Below are 17,971 nucleotides of genomic sequence, written 5' to 3'. Positions count from 1 at the left end.
CTCACACTCTAAGGAACATATGCAAGCCACATCTATAATTTCCAATTTTCTAGTGGCTACATTATTTTTAAACAGTAAAAACAAATAGGTGAAATGATTTTTAATGATATATTCTATTTAATACAATAAATCCCCAATATTACCAATTCAACCTATAATCAATATAAAAATTAGTTACTAGATAGTTTAACTTGTTTTTCTTTTGTATTCACTCTTCAAAATCTGGTCTATATTTTATACTCATGTCTTGGATAATTTGGTCAAGTGGATAATTTGGTTAGCCAAGTGCTCAAGAGCTACATATGGCTTGTGAAGAGACCACTTGGGTTGAGGGGATGCAATTCAGCCTCCTTCCAATGACACAGCCTTTGAAGGCTGGCTCAGGCTTGCTCCCAAGTCTCATTCCTTGTACACCCCCCTCCCTGTTTCTGCCATGTTAAACCAACTGCAACTGACCAAACACCCGAGTCTCTTTGTTGCTTCCAAACCTTTGCCCAAGCTGTTTACTGCCAGGACTTCCTGTCTGTTTGTGGTGGCCTCCACCTGGCTGCACTGACTCGGGGCTCCACAACTGTCTCAAATCTCACTCCTTGGGCAAGACTTCCCTCAGCTCTTCATGCAGTTATTAACTTCCTTCACTGTGCAAACAGCATGTTTTCCTAACTATATTTAGCATCTACTGCACAGTTCTAAATTTATTTAGCAAAGCTCCCTCCCCTACTAATCTGCAGATGCTCAGTGGGCAGGATCTACTCAACCCATTGATGTGCCTGATAAACACTTGGCAATTAGACAGCTGAATGAACAAACGAATGAATGTGTAACTGAATGAATTTTCGGGTTTCAAGGACCCTGCCATTCTGGGATCCCATTAGGTGGCTGGGGTCACCACCTTAGAGAATTGTGATTCCCTAAGAAGGGAGAACCAGCCCAGACCTTCTCTATCATATTAGTGACTGGCCACATTTCCTCTCCCTTCCCTTTCTCTCTCTCCCCCACACCCTTACTGCATGACAGTGATGAGAAAATCCACTTGATCAACCGAACTACAACTTTCGGCCTCATCCCTATCCCTCCCTTGCCTTCTGACCAGGGCCACAGTCACCCTGTGGGTTCTTCCTCTTGAGCGTCTCTCACTCCCTCCCTCCTCCGTATCTCTGAGACCAGCCCCCAGCCCCCCGGCCTGCTCTGCTGCCTTCTGGCTCTTTGTTGAACCCAAGACCAGGGATGTCCTTCTAAAGAGTCAGTTCCTTTCATCCAGCCTCCTTTTCATAATCTCTATCAACACCAGATAAAGAACCAACCCAATCCCTCACCCTGACACATAAGGACATCTGCAGTGAGGATGCAAATGATCTTACCCAACTTTCCACTCCTACTTCATGTGCTCAAGTCCACTCTTAGTGGTGTATTCTTCCATCCCTCACTAAGCCATTTAAAGTGCTGATTATCACCCCAAATTCCCTGTCTCTCCTTGGACTATCATATGCTTTGTCTCCCAGCAGGACCCCACTCTCCACTCACACACCCAGGTTACAGCTGCCTCCTTCCCTGGCCCTGTGGAAGGAGCTGCCCAGGCCTTTGCTCCCAGAGCCCTCTATATTCCCCCTCCCTGCAGCCTCCTTACATTGGACGGTCATCATATTTCCCAAGTACCAAATGCAGAAGTCCTCTGTGGAAAGGCTGTTTATTAATATTAGTTACTTTGGGGCTGGGCACAGTGGCTCATGCCTGTCATCCCAGCACTTTGGGAGGCTGAGGCAGGTGGATCACTTGAGGCCAGAAGTTCGAGGCCAGCCTGGCCAACATGGTGAAACCTCGTTTCTACTAAAAATATAAAAACTAGCTGGGCAAGGTGACGTACACCTGTAATCCCAGCTACTTGGGAAGCTGAAGCACAAGAATCACTTGAACCTGGGAGGTGGAGGTTGCAGTGAGCCGAGATCATACCACGGCACTCCAGCTGGGGTGAAAGAGACTCTGTCTAAAAAAAAAAAATCAGTTACCCTGGGACAGAGCAGGGATGTGGTCATGGATGCTGTGGACCAACAGCGACCAGCCTCTCAGGTGACTCCACTCACACGATTCTCACTGAGAGACTGCAGGGTGGCCAGTGAGCAGACAGACCCACTGTGGGTCTGTCTCAGGGTCTGCGCAGGGGGCACCCACAGCTGTGCTATCCCCCAAAACTCCCCAGGGCTGGGGCAGTAGAGCCTGTATTTGCTGCTGGGGACTCATTGTCAGATCTACTTTTCTGGGGAATAACAGGTGCTCACAATACGAGTTCCCCCAGGGCTAGACTTGTCAGAACCTGTAGCAGGGGTGACTACAAAAGGTCCAGAGAGAAGAGGGAGGCTTCTGTCTCACTTCCCCTTGGGTCTGGAGCACCGTGTAAGCATCCCCAAGTTAGTGGAGGCATCTTTAGATCCAGAGAAGCAGCTGGGGATCCTGGAGTCCTGGTTGCTTCTTTGAGTCTGACTTAAAGTTCACGAGGTATCTCCTGGCTTGTGCTCGTATCAACATTATCACACAGTCACCAACACTGAGGCCACTGCTCAGGGTGTGGGAAGAGTCTGGCAGATGCTCCCAGGGATGCAGAGGAGGGCGGCTGAGTCAGCACAGGCTGGGAGAAGGAACCTGCAGACACAGACACTCGTGGGTGCTGGGGCAGAGACCGAGATTATGTGTCTTGATGGTCAGAACCACAGGAGCTGACACAAGCTAAGGAGGTAACCCTGGACACCTGAAGCCTGTATTCACCTGTGCAGTGAGAGTGGCGCACGAGGGGGAGAGGGGTCCAGGCCATGGTAAACACTGCCTTCTGAGGCCGCAGAGGGCTGGTTGGTCCTGGCGTCTTTTATCTTCTCCATTGTCCTGTAAAGGGAGGGGCTGTTCACACAAATTTGTTTTGCCTACTAGTGATCTCCGCCTTGCTCTGAGAATCGGTTGAGATCTGACCTTGGTCTCAGGTGTGAGACCCAGAGTTGGCCCCATGGGAGAGACCAGGTAAGAATCAGCTGCTGGTACCTTCCACAGACTGGTGAGCAGGAGCCTTTGCTTAGCCCGGGAGGACACAGCTGCAGCCTGAAGACGAGGCTATTATTGTAAGATAGGGCATGATGTCACTATGCTTACACAGTGCTCTAGACCCAGGGGGAAGTGAGACAGAAGCCTCCCCTCTTCTCTCTGGATCTTTTGTAGTCACCCCTGCTAGAGGCTCTGACAAGCCTAGCCCAGGGATGACTTCTATTGTGAGCACTTGATATTCCCCAAAAAAGTAGATCTGACAATGTTACTTTTTCTTCTTCAGTTCAACTTGTGGGATGATCCATGGCTTTTTCTTTCTCACCTTATTCATGTTTTTGCAGGTAGAAATCCCTTGCTCAGAGATGAAAACTTCTCAGTAGAGATGTTGGAGCAATCAACGGAGGTTGATCCCAGCCATGCCTCACTCAAAGTCCAGGAGTGACTCACAATGCCACTGGGAGCTTCAATTTGGTGGTTTTTTTTGAGACGGAGTCTCGCTCTTACCACCCAGGCTGGAGTGCAGCAGTGTGATCTTGGCTCACTGAAACCTCCACTTTCTGGGTTCAAGCTATTCTCCTGCCTCAGCCTCCTGAGTAGCTGGGGTTACAGGCACCCACCAGCACGCCCAGCTAATTTTTGTACTTTTAGTAGAGACAGGGTTCCGCCATGTTGGCCAGGCTGGTCTCGAGCTCCTGAGCTCAGCAATCCACCTGCCTTGGCCTCCCAAAGTGCTGGGATTACCGGCGTCAACCACCGTGCCCAGCCCAATTTGAGTTTTATGACACAATACCAATCTGTAGAAATGAATTGTGTTATACATACTAGCAATGAACCATCAAATATTACAAAATAAAAGCAACACCATTTATAATAGCACCAATAGGAAATGCTTAAGGACAAACTGAGAAAAACCGAAAGTCTAGTAACCTGAAAACTACAATAAAAGGTAAGAAAAAAACTGTTAAATAAATAAATAGATACCATATTCCCAGTTTGTGTTTCCAAACACTCAGTGTGGTGAAGATGATAAATCTTCCCAATTTGTTTGATAGATTCACTGCAAGGTTTTCCTGTAAAGTAAGTTTGCAGTGAATAGGTAGAAATTTTGGCAGAGAAATAAAAGATATAAGAAAAGACATCATGGAAACATAGCTCTGGTATGTTAGCCCCAAACTTTGAGCTCTGACTCAAGGGAGGTAGGCTGTGGTCAAAGTGAGCAGGGACCCAACCCTCACCTCTCACTTCAGTGTCTTTTAGGTTCTTATTTCCAGGCTGGGCTGAGTCATCCATCCATGATGTTGGGCTCAGAGCTCAGGAACATCATCTGCATCAGGAAGAGCAGCAGCATTGATACAGTGTGGTCTGGCAGAAAAGTCTCTAGGCAGAAGCCCTGGAAATGTGGGGTCTGGGAGTTTAATTCTCACTATCTTAATTACTGTAATTTTCATGATGAGTTCTAATATCTGGTAGGGAAGAATGTCTTAGGAGAGTGTTGGCTAACCTTGGCTTTTTGAATTTCCATGTAAATTTTAATTATTAATTTATAATTAATTATATAATTTTTAAAGTCAGTATCTTCCAATTAGTTTGGAGACCTGAGTGACATTATAAAAAATTAAAAATTGCAGGACAAATTTTAAGGCAAAGTTTTACTTAATTGGCATATGGGATTTAAAAGTGAGTACCATAACACAGTAAACAGGAAAATGAATTCTTTCTGCATGTTACAGTGACGTATCGTTTCCACCATTACAACCATTAAATAACAGTGAAATAAACTCGTTTTAGAGACACACATTCAAAGTCTTATAACAATAAAGTATTGAACCAAGTTTTCAAACTTAATAAGCCATATTTATTCACATTTTTCACATGCAAAAAATTATATACTTTCCTGATTTAATATATTAAAGGCAAATTCACTGACAACAAGACCTTTAAAAAGTAACAACATTCTGAGAGTGTTGACATAGTTTATGTTTCGGACATGAAGTGTAATTCAATAAATGCTGCCAACATTTTGCAAAGAATCTCAAGTGTACATTTTTAAAAATCTCAGTTCTAAAAGGAAATAACTTATGTGCGTGTTTCTAAATGCAAAGTAAGTTATTGCCAAGGAAATAATGACCAGGAAATAATAAGAAAAGGGATTTATTTATTTTCCCTTTAGGATTATTTTAAGAATTTCTCCCTAGCTTAGCTAATTATCTTCAGATCCCAAATACTATATTCTCAAAGATCACATTATCACCTACTAAATCACACAACAAGTTATATGGTGTGAAAAGAAATAAATCTCAGGACTCCTAAATGGACAGAACACAATGTCATCTCTCTGTTCACCTGAGACAAATGCACATCTCATTGCTGCTTCTGCTCTATCGCTTTACTAAGCCAGACTAAGGCATAAGTGAAGATTCCTCTCCCCTCCTCTCACATATAGATTGTGTATTCCGAAAAAGGCTAATCAGAGACTTGAAAGAATGCAACCATTTGTCTTATCTACTTATGACCTGGAAGCCCCCTCCCACGCTTCGAGTTGTCCTGCCTTTCTGGACAAAATCAATGGACAGCTTACACACATTCACTGATGGCTCACATCACCCTAAAATGTGTAAAAGCAAGCTGTACCCAACCACCTTAGGCACATGTCCTCAAAACTTCCTGAGGGTGTGTCACGTCCATAACCTTTGCAAAGTTCCAAATTTATTGAGACCTGTCTCAGATATTTTGGATTCACAATGGAAAAACTTACAGAGAAAGGCCCTCAACTTCCTGCTGGACAGAGCTGACTCGAGACTTCTTTGGTGATCCCAAGGAGTTCTTATCAGACCCCGCTCTGGTGGAAGAGCACGCAGGCATTCGGTATCTTTGGCGTACATAAGTGCGTGTTTGCTTTACTGCACAGCATTAAGAAGTCTAAATAAAAAAGATTTTCTTTTCTTGACAATCTAAAACAAAGGGCCCATGAATCCCACAAGTAACTACTCACTAAATGTGTTGAATGCAAAGTGTAGGTAACATGAGGATCTATTTAGGGTATTGCTTAGAGTGGAAGTCAGGGGACCTCAGTTCTGGCACCAAAATCGATCCCTCGTTTGGAGGGTGATATTGGGGAGGAAGGGCAGGAGACAAGAGAGCTGTTCGGCGATAGAGTAAGGGAAAGAGGGTAAATATCCTATGGAAGGCAAATTTAAGCAAATGGCAAGTAACATTTAAAAGTATGTTCTGTGGCACAGGGTGGGATCATCCCTGGCTTTGTTTGGCCATTTCTGCAGAATGGCCAAATCTAGGTAAATTCTGGCAATGATACTCTATTTAACCCTTAAAATTTACTACCTTCGAATGCATGACTATAGTGGCGTGATCTAGAACTCGAATAGAGTGAATCTAGTACAGGCAGAAATTTGGAAATGCCCCTAGAATATCTCAAAATTAGGTTTCAGAAATGCTAAGATCTCTGCCAAATGGTTTTCAAATAGCTAACTGTGATTGGGTTTTTTGATGTACTTTCCCTCATACATTTTTTGTCCTGGGAGTGGGGGGTTTGGAGGTAGAGACTGCTTTGCCGCGCTGACTAATGAATATGGTAAAAGTACAGGGGCTAAAAATATGTTCTCTAATTAATTATGCTCCTATGTAAGTGAAAAGGAAATTTGAAAATTTTAGTGGACAACTACTTCTTCTGAAACTTCTAAGGTTAGATTTCTTTATTAGTTTCTCTTTGATATTCATTTCACCCTGACAGCATGCCTCCCCTCCCCCACCTACTTGTGGTTCTATAGCTAGAGCAGCAGTACTAGAAAAAAGTCTATTCTATTTTTAATGTAAAGAATCCTACTTCCAATTTTATAGAAAACTATATTAAAAACCAAAACTAATGGAAACTATCCATTTGTAAATACTTACCTTGATCATAAAATTTTGCTCTGTATTCTTCACCAAAGCATTCGCACTCCAGAGCTCATCATTTAGGTCTAAGTCTTCTGTAACTGTGTCATTAAATTTATACCACTTTTCTTTTCCACAACCCCTAGAACCCAGAGATCAGACAAACATGATAAGGTTAAAAACAAACATCTTATCCCCAGCATTTATCTCTATGCATTGTCTACAAATAAAGCAGCTACCATTTTAAACATCTAAGAAAAATGTGGCAACAATTATTTCAATTTACAAAATAAACTTTTCAAATTGAAGGGGTAAAACCAGTTACATCAAGCTTTAAAAATTCAGAATGAAACGAGGTCGAAGAACAAAGCCAACGTGTCCGGCACCACAAAGGTGAGTGTGGATGATAAGGGAGCAGAGACAGCAGGGGAGAGGCTGCTGGCCGGTGGATGAGCGATCACCGCCTCCAGAGATCCTCCCCACCTGCCCTTCATGAACAAAAAGCAGGGGCCTGTGTGTGCTGCCCATTGTATATGATGACACACTAAGTGCACAGATTTCTGTGAGGGCACTTTTTTTTTTTTTTTTTCCGGGTCTCTCCACCTTCCTGGATCTACACTTTGCCCATCTTCACCAATTTCCAAAGAAGAATTCTGCCAAGCCATTCCCAAAACTGTAAGCCTCCACGTTTAGCATCCAGGGAAACTATGCTTTAGCAAGACCATATTAATGTGGATTAATAACAGCAGGACCCAATGAAGTCAGGTAAGAAGCTGCGATTTCCTAGTTTAATCCCAGAATAACTACCTCTTCAATTTAATTACAAAATCTCAGAAAGGCCAAGTCTGGGAAAGCCTAAGTAGCCCCTGGTTTGAGCATTAAACATTTTCCTTCACAGCAATGACAAGGCTGCCCTCTAGAAACGAGGGCTCCTGTAGAGAGATCTGCCTGTGCAGGAGCAGCAGCTGCTTCAGACAAGGGCTCCTCGGAACACTGGGGCCACAGCCCTTCACATGGTGAATGAAACGTGAGAACAGAAGAAGAAAGAATTGAGTGAGGAAATCGTTTTTAAAAATTTCAGGAAGAGAAAAAGTTACCCTTTTTGTTCATCATATTTACTGGAGGATCTAATCTCCCAGTCAAATCCAAATCTGATTAGGTCAATTACCAAGACACCAGGTCAAAGCTTAATGTAGGTCCTTTCCACTGAAACAGAATTCACAGACACAAGCAAATACATAGAAAAGGTAAATCTAACAACGAATAAAATCCAGCTTGCTACAAAGTTGTTGTCTAATTTTCTTTTCTGCTTTTTCCCTGTAATTTAAAACTGACTCATCTGATAGAAACTTGGTGTTGGTGACTGGAGTCTAGTGAATCCGCCGGGTTGAGCGACAGGGTGTGGGAGAGGAGTTAGGAAATCTGATTTCTAGACTTGGCTTGCTACTCATCACAGTGTTTCCCAGGAAAGTTACTGTACCTCAGGCTTCTTGTCTGTAAAATGAGAGAATATTGCCTGGATACCTCACAAGCTGATCATTTCAAGGGAAGGTTAAAAAATAAGGCAACATACAAACCTAAGGAATATGTTTTTTGAGGACAGATACTTTATAATGGGTTGGTAAACTACACCAGTGGGCCCACTCCAGCCTGCCATCAGCTCTTATAAAGTCTTAAAGCACAGCCATGCCCATTTGTTTACTATTGTCTATGGGTGCTTTTGCACAACAGCAGCAAAACTGAGTAATCAGGGACCATACGGCACTGAAAGCCTAAAATATTTACTCTCTAGCTCTTTACTAAAAAAACCAAAAAAACAACAACTCGCCCAGCCCAATCTAAAACGTAACTTTGAACTTGATAAATGAATATGTACAGGCAATTTTAATGAATTACTTTATACTATTTCTACTGCATGTATCTTCATCTTTTTTTTTTTTTTTTGAGACACAGTCTCGCTCTGTTGCACAGGCTGGAGTGCAGTGACCTGATCTTGGCTCACTGCAAGCTCCGCCTCCCAGGTTCATGCCATTCTCCTGCCTCAGCCTCCTAAGTAGCTGGGACTACAGGTGCCTGCCACCACGCCTGGCTAATTTTTTGTATTTTTTAGTAGAGACGGGGTTTCACTGTGTTAGCCAGGATGGTCTTGATCTTTTGACCTCGTGATCCGCCCTCCTTGGCCTCCCAAAGTGCTGGGATTACAGGCATGAGCCACTGTGCCTGGCTTTTTTTTTTTTTTTTTTTTGAGACGGGGTTTCTCTCTGTCACCCAGGCTGGCAGCCACCCCCTCCTCAAGTGATCCTCCGGCCTCGCCTCCCGTGTAGCTGGGAGCCACCGTACCCGGCCGTATCTTCATCTTCCTTCTAAATGGTCATGACCCCAAATCTCCCTCCTGGTTATAAAGTGACATGGTAGAAAGATTCCTTTTGGTTTTGTGGCTTTTTAATTTGACTACAGTTCCCTGAAGAGACAATACAATGCTCATTGCATTTTAGGGGTCTCCTCCCTGGAACTGACCTGTGGAGTGCATTTATTGAAATGGCAAAGCTTCCTTTAATTAGAGTGGATGTGAATACTGAAAACACCCACATACATAGACTTGAATGTGAGGAAGAATAATTGTCCAGTGTGCGTCAACATCTTTGAGGCTTCCAGGCCCCAGAGGAGCCGCGCAAGTTCCCCTGCTCCCTGCCTGGCTCGTTCCCCTGTTGGCTGAACCAGTGTCCCCCACCAATCCTCAACCTCACGTGTCTCTATCCACTGCCAGCCCATTAAACAAACAAGCTAACCACATCCTCCCACAGGTACCAGAGGACACCACACCCCCTTGTTCCTACAAAGCCTTCCTCCACGCCCCTCTGCTTCACTCTGTTCCTGAGTGCACCCCTCATGTGGCCCTGCCTGGTACGTGTGGTGTCCTCTTCCCCAGGCCGTGAGTATATGTAACTCATAAACTGCTGTTGATCACATCTGTCCAGCACAAGGTGTCAAGTGTTCAGCTACCTTGTGCTATTTAGGGTGGGGCATTCTTTCTTCACCAACATGGTGAACGATGACGACAGAATGGGGTGCAGCTGGGAGCCACCAACAGCCAGGTTATGGGTAAATCATTTCTAAGGAAGGATGCTGGCAAAGCACCACAGCATTCACTAAAGTAATCCCTTCCACTGCAACTGATCAACTTACTCTTTACATGAAGTTTGTTTCATTTGAGAAAAGCACTGGGATCATGAGCACCAAAGAGATTCTTCCCTATGCTATATCGTGTGGCAGCAGGCCAACCTCCCACAGATAATCAGAGTCAATTTTCCTTGCAGGTTGTGACTTTTTTTCTTTTCTGGATGGTTTCTTGCACTAAAAGTGATCCAGCAGCAGCCATAGCTGAAAGTTCAGCGAGATTCTTTTTTTTTTTTTTTGTCTGTTGAGACGGAGTCTCGCTCTGTCACCCAGGCTGTAATACAGTGGCGTCATCTCTGCTCACTGCAAGCTCTGCCTCCTGGGTTCACGCCATTCTCCTGCCTCAGCCTCCCGAGTAGCTGGGACTGTAGGCACCCGCCACAATGCCTGGCTAATTTTGTTTTGTGTTTTTAGTAGAGACAGGGTTTCATCATGTTAGCCAGGATGGTCTCGATCTCCTGACCTCGTGATCTGCCCGCCTCGGCCTCCCAAAGTGCTGGGATTATAGGCGTGAGCCACTGCGCCTGGCCGTCAAGTTCAGTGAGACTCTTATGCCCACTGATGGAAGTAATTTCCTTCTGGAAGCCAGGACTTCTTAACATGCAGAGCTTGAAACTGCAGGGACCAGAGCATAAATTTCAAGTGAGTCACAGAGGGTCATGAAGAAGGTGGAACCATCTCTGTTTTCCATCCCTTACACCAAGTGAAGACACAGCGGTGTTACATACCAATCGTTGATTTAAGGTGTATACTCTGCCCTGGAAAATAGTAATGGTAAATTAAAAATGGCTGAAGATTTTTTGCTACTGCTCCCACTGAGATGTCATTGAGAGGGAGAGTCTATTTCCCCTCCTCCTGAATCTGGGCCAGGTCTGTGACTTGTGTGGTTAATAGTGTGCTACAGAAGTGATATCCCATGAGGCTGGGGACAGTGGCTCATGCCTGTAATCCAAGCACTTTGGGAGGCCAAGGCAGGTGAATCCCTTGAGTCCAGGAATTCGAGACCAGCCTAAGCAACATGGTAAAACCCCATTTCTATAAAAAAATACAAAAATTAGCCAGATGCAGTGACAGGCACCTGTAGTCCTACCTAATCAGGAGGCCGAGGTGGGAGGATCACCTGAGCCTGGGAGGTCGAGGCTGCAGTGAGTTGTGATTGTGCCACTGTACTCTAGCCTGGATGACAGAGTGGGAGGCTGTCTCAAAAAATTAAAAAATAAATAAATAAAAAATAAAACAGTGGGCGAGATAAAGAAAATGTGTTACTTATATACCACGGAACACTATGCAGCCATAAAAGAAAGTTATGTTCTTGGCAGCAACGTGGATGGAGCTGGAGGCCATTATCATAAGTGAACTAAGCCCCGAACAGAAAACCATATGCTGCACGTTCTCACTTATAAGTGGGAACTAAACTATGAATATACCCGAACATAGAGAAAGGAACAACAGACACTGGGAATGACTACCAGACCAAAAAAAAAAAAAAAAAAAAAAGAAAAAAAAAGAGGATCCACCTTATGGATCCTCTGCCCACTGCCTGGGTCATGAGGTTGTTGGGACCCCAAGCCTCTGTGTCATGCAATCAACAGATGTAACTAACCTGCAAGTGTATCCTTTAAACTAGAATAGTAAGAGTAAAGAGCATTGAAAGAAAAAGTCAAGATTAGAAGCGAAGAAAATAATAAATGAAAAAGCACAATCTATAGTTATCCAAACAATCCATGACTGTCACAAACACAGAACGAGGACCCAATGGACAGAATGAGGCAGCCAAATACTCAACCCAACATGGTACGTAGGGAACACATTTTTCAAAACACCAAAAAGACACAATGGGAAAGGGAGAGCCTGGTTCAAGAAGTGATTTTGAGAAAACTGAATATGTACATGCAAAACACTGAAATAAGACCTTTACATTGCATGATACACAAAATCAACACAAAATAAATTAAAGACCTAAACTCAATCTTGAAACTGCAAAGGTCTTATAAGAAAACATAGGTTGGGTGTATATTTTAGGAAACCTATATCTATGCACACAGGCTGCAAAAGGTGAAAAATAATCATAACGCTAAAGGGAAAATTAGGGGAACTACACACACAGACAATGCAATGGCTTAGCTATATATGCATGTGTGTATGTGTGTGTGTGTGTTTTGTAGGGTGGAGGTTTGGATACAAAAATTACAGCTAACATATGCAGATATAAACAATGACACTAGTGACACTTTAGAACTTCTACAGGGGGAAGGAAACAATGAAACGAACGAACAAACAAAATGCATCCTAAAGACTAGGAGAGAATTATGGAAAGTCCTACCTCTGAAAGAGATTGTTATCTAACACCTACAATACACTGACTCTACTAAGTGAAAAACAACAAAAACAACAACAACAAATACCCAAGCTAAGAGGATCTGAATAGACATGTGTGTAAAGAAGACAGGAAATTGACTCACAGATTAACAGTTTCTCAATATCACTAATCCTCACAAAAAAGTGAATCAAAACCATACTCAGGTACCATATAATTCCAGTTAAAATGAATATTGCAAAAGATAAAAATCAAAATTGTTGAAGGTGATGGCTGGTGTAGAACTGCAGGAAGGAAAACTCTTGTACACTCTGTGGGAATGTAAATTAGTATACACGCTATGCAAAACTGTTGGAGGTTCCTTAAAAAAGTAAAAGGTCAAAGTACAACCACCACTCCAGGTAACAATCCCACCACTGGGTAAACATTTAGAGGAAACAAAATCCCTGCATTGAAGAGGTATCTGCCTTCCCATGTGTCCTGAAGCACTAGTCACAATAGCCAAGATATGGAATCAACCTAACTGTCCATCCACAGATGAAGAGATAAAGGAACTGAATATATACATGATGGAACGCATTTCAGCCATAACACTTCAGGAAATCATTGATCTGCAGCCATGTGGAGAAACCTGGAAGACAGTTAGGTGAAATGAAATGAGCCTGTTAGAGAGAGACCCACACTGCATGACATTAGGCAAATGGAATCCAAAAAACACTGTCTTCTAGAAGCAGAACTTTCAGTAGGGGTTACTAGAAGGTGGAGAGAGCAGGGGGCCTGGGCAGGGACTGGTAATGGGTACAGAGTGACACTCAGAGGAGAGGAATCCATTCTGATGTTCTATTCCACAGCAGGGTGACCAAGGTCAACAATGTATAGGGGAATTTTTCAAAATCAGCTGGAATGGATGTTCTGAATGTTCTCTCCACAGGGAAATAATAAGATGCCAGACACCATGATTTGATCATGACACTATGTATACATGTATCAAAATGCCCCTTGCACCCTCTGGTTATATACATACACTCTATAGTAATGAAACTGCCATCAAATGTTGGTAGTATTCATTCTAACTGGAGTGAGATAGAATCTGAGTGTGGTTTTCATTTATGTTTTGGTGTGAATCAGCCATGTTGATAATCTTATCTTTTACCTGTGCATCAACCTCATGTCTTCAGGTCCTCTGCCCACTTTTACACATCAAATTCAAAACAAATTAACAATAACTTGGCAAATATAGCTAATCACACACACACATAAAAATGAAAACCACCACTCAGATTCCATCTCACTCTAGATAGAATGGATACTACAAAAAAAAGTTGAAAAATATTAAAAGACAAAAAAATGATGGTGTGGATTTCCACAGAGGGGGAACTTGTCTCCACAATCTGTGGGAACATAAACTAGTATACACACTAAAGAAACCACTTGGAGTTTCCTCCAAACCTTAAAACTACAACTACCATTTCATCCAGCAATCTACTACTGGGTGTATATACAGAGTACATGAAATCAAGCCATGGAAGAGATTATCTGTGTTCCCAGGTGGAATCCAGCACAATGCAGAATGGCCAAGATAAGAAATCAGCCTACCTGTCCATCTGCAGATGAAGGGATAAGGAAACTGTCCCATGCATAGACACTAGAATACTCCTCAGCCAGAAAAATACAATGAATTCCCATCATGGGAGCCACACGGTTGCACCTGGAGAACATGATGTTAAGTGAAATGAGCCAGGCAGAGACAGACAAACTTCGCATCCTCTCACTCATGCAGAAGCTGAGAAACTTTATCTCAAAGACCTAGAAAGCATAATCATGGTTACCAGAGGTTGGGGGGAAGAAGGAGAATGGGCAAGGATTGGAAAGGGGTACAAAGTTCCACACAGATGAGAGGAAGGAAATTCTGTTTTTCTATTCCACAACAGGGTGACCAGGGTTAATAGCATCATTACATCTTCAAAACAGCTTGAAAGAAGGATACTGAAGCTTCTCACCACAAAAGAATCAACAATGGTACGAAATAACAGAGACAATAAAATACTCTGATTTCGCCATTGCACAATGTATGCAAAGACCAAAATGTCGCACTCTACCCTCTCATCGTATTCCTTTACTATTCAGCAAATTTGTTTAAGGAAATATAAATACATGAATTTCTTCCAAAGCAATCCTGAGACATCCAGACTACATCAGATGCATCTCACCCGCCGATTTCAAATTTCATGAAAAACTGGGTGCCTGTTTCAACATAGCACAGTGGAACACAAGAGAGGGCCCAGAAGTAAACTCACACACCAAAAACCATCTGATCCTCGACAGAATCCACAACAATAAGCAAGGGGGAAAGGATGCCCTATTCAATCAATGGTGCTGGGATAAGTGGTTAGCCATGGGCAGAAGAGTAACACTGGGCCCCTACCTCTAACCAGACACAAAAAGAAAGTCCAGATGAATGAAAGATTTAAATGGAAGACCTCAAACTATTAAAATCCTGCAAGAAAACATACAAAATATCTTTCTTCACATAGGTTTTGGCAAAGAATCTATGTGACTATGTCCCCAAAGGAAATGACAACAAAAACTGACAAGTCGGGCTTAATAAAGAGCCACCACACAGCAAAATAAATTAGCAACAGAGTAAAAGACAGCATACAGAGTGGGAGAACATGTTCCCAAACTGCATCTGATCAAGGTCTAATATCCAGAATCTTCAAGGATCTTATGCCAATCATTCAACAAAAAACAACAAAAAGTCCCATTAATGTATGGGCAAGGGAGGTGAACACACACTTCTCAAAGGACAATGTGCAAGTGACCAACAAAGAGGAAAACATGCTCAAACTCACTCATCAACAGAGAAATGCCAATCAAGAGCAGGTCGAGATACCATCCCACACCACTCAGAGCGGCGATGACTACGCAGACAAAGAAAGAAAGATACTGGCAAGGCAGCTGAGGAGAGGAAAGGCTGGTATGGTCTTGGTGGGGGAAGCAAGCTAGTACAGATACTGTGGAAAGAAGTTTGGAGATTTCTCAAAGAACTTAGAACTACCATCCAACCCCGCAATCTCACTCCTGAAGATCTACCCAAGGAAAATATATCCTTCTATACAAAAGACACAGGCACTTGTATGCTCACGGCAGTGTTATTCATAATGGTAAAGAAACAGAATCAACCTAGGCATCCATCAACAGTGGATAAGATAAAGAAAATATGGTATGTATACATCACAAAACACTACACTGTCCCCCAAAATCACATTTTTGGCAGCAACATGGGTGGAGCTGCAGGTCATTATCCTAAGTGAACTCAAGGACAGAACAGAAATCCAAATGCCACACATTCTCACTTATAAGTGGGAACTAAACTATGAATGCACCTGAACGTAAAGAAGGGAATGATTACATTAGGAATAACTACCAGACCAAAAAGAAAATGCAAATGGGAGGGAGGGGGCATTGCGTCCTGAAGACCCACCTTGTGCGTCCTCTGCTCACTGCCTGGGTCATGGAGTTGTTGGGAGCCCAAGCCTCAGTATTATGCAATCAACAGATATAATTAACCTGTGTGTGTACCCTTTAATCTATAATAAAAGTAGAAATGATTACACACACACACACACACACACGCGAAGGAGCTTAAGAGCTACATAAACAAAAAAATAAGTAAAACCTATAGTTATCCAAACAATCCCTCACTGGCAAACACACAGGAACACTAACCTATGGACAAAATGAGAAAGCCAAAAATGCAGCCCAAAATTACATATGGTGAATGCATTTTTCAAGAGAACACCAAATATCACAACAGTGAAGAGAGAAGTCTGCTAATTGTCTTTGAGTAATATGAATTTCTACCTGCAAAACACTGAAATGGATCCTCATGTTACATAAGACAAAAAAATCAATGCAAAGTACAGTAAAGATCTCCACCCAAAACTGAAAACACAAAACTCCTAGAAGAAAACATAGGGTGAGCGTTTACTTCAGTGAAACTTTAATCTATGCACACAGATTGCCAAAAGGAAAGAAAACAAAACGGAAAAGTAGGAGGAAGAAACCCACAGACAATGCGATCTTTTTTCCTTTTTTTTGTGACGGGACACCAAAATCACCACGTACACGTGCAAATAGAAACACATAAGACTATGGAAAACTTTAGAGATGTTCCACGGGAATGAAACCAATGAACCAGAAGAGAAGGTGTCCTACAGATTTGGAGACAGATCTGAAAAACCGTATCTCTGAAAGCGGTTGTTATCTAACATGTCCAAGAAACTAACACCACTGTGTTTGGAAACAACAACAACAACAAAAAAAGACAAAACAAAACAAAACAAAAACACAACAACACATATGCTGAAGCAAAACTGGGCAAAGGCCCTTAATAGACATTTCTGAAAAGATGACATGAATTGACTAATGAGTCAAAAAGAAGTTGCTCAACTTTCTCATTTCTCCCACAAAGGTAAGTCCAAACCACAGATCCTCTGGGATTCTGGAGAATGTCAATTCTGACTCAGTAGGTCTGGAGTGAGCCTGAGATTCTGCATTTCTAAAAGGTTCATTTCCCCGCAAATCCACATATGTGTATTAATATTACCAAGTAAATAAGAAAGGTCAAAAATAAAAAGGCAAGCCATTAGTAGATAACCTTAGTCTTCCTCCTCCTCCTCCTCCTCCACTGCATGGGTTAGGATGGTCCCCAGCATCTTGATCCACGAGGTCACTGACATCAGCTCCAAAACTCATGCCAGGAATGTCCTTCCCTCTTCTTTTTCCTTCAGGCCATAATGGGTGTCTATTTTTCCAGCATCTTTCTCCCAACCTGTGCTGATTCAGCCACCCTCTGTATCTGCCTCCCTGGGACAAAGGGTCAAACTCACCAGCACTCTGAGCAACAGCCACAGAAGCTGCCATGTAGACTATTCCCAGCAGAGCTCAGTGATGGATACCAGGTTCACGATGCCAGTGGGCAGTGGTGTTGTTACTGCATCCAGTGGGGATGGAGTGGTTGTCCAGGCACAGACAGATGGACAATCACACAGCAGGAAAAAATGTACATTCTGAAATTTAACAAAGACAGAATAAGGGACACTTGGGAAATAGAGGTCTCAATTGCAGAAATAGTGAGTGCCTCAAAAATTAGAGAATTGGGGCCATCTTTATCATGGCCAGGATTCCTCTCTCCTTCATCTTCCTCAGTCATCAAAGATTCCATTAGGGGGTAATCAAAGGATGCTGGGGCCTGCTACTCACTCCCAAAAAACACCAACAAGCATTTCAGCGGGAGAAAAGAAAATGCTCACAAGGATGGGGTTAGATTTAGTCATAAACCAGATTGTGTGGCAGGAGGGAGGACATATCCCCCATCCTTTGGCCACTCCGAAATTGGGGGAGCTAATCTGGGGAAAGGCACCAACACCTATTCATTAGTGTCTCAGTCCTGTGTGGTCATGGGTCTGTGTGAGGTCTCAGCAGCTGCCTCTCTCAAGGTCTTCCCGCAGGACAGCGGGGTGAAACCTGGGGCAGGAAGAGAGGGGAAGCTGATTT

General features: G+C 43.0%; 1 long non-coding RNA gene across 1 annotated transcript; it reads right to left on the bottom strand.

The window, feature by feature from the left end:
• Positions 1 to 4,883: 4,883 nt before the first annotated feature.
• Positions 4,884 to 17,848, bottom strand: LOC129022827 (uncharacterized). The gene is made up of 3 exons (XR_008496575.2): positions 17,305 to 17,848; positions 6,937 to 7,060; positions 4,884 to 5,946 (listed from the first exon to the last, which is right to left on the bottom strand). It is a non-coding gene; the product is annotated as an uncharacterized LOC129022827 (long non-coding RNA).
• Positions 17,849 to 17,971: the final 123 nt, after the last annotated feature.

This window comes from Pongo pygmaeus, chromosome 23 (genome assembly GCF_028885625.2).
Source record: "Pongo pygmaeus isolate AG05252 chromosome 23, NHGRI_mPonPyg2-v2.0_pri, whole genome shotgun sequence".
NCBI lineage: Eukaryota > Metazoa > Chordata > Mammalia > Primates > Hominidae > Pongo > Pongo pygmaeus.
The sequence above is the reverse complement of the archived record's forward strand: the minus strand, read 5'-3'. Positions and strand labels throughout refer to the sequence as shown.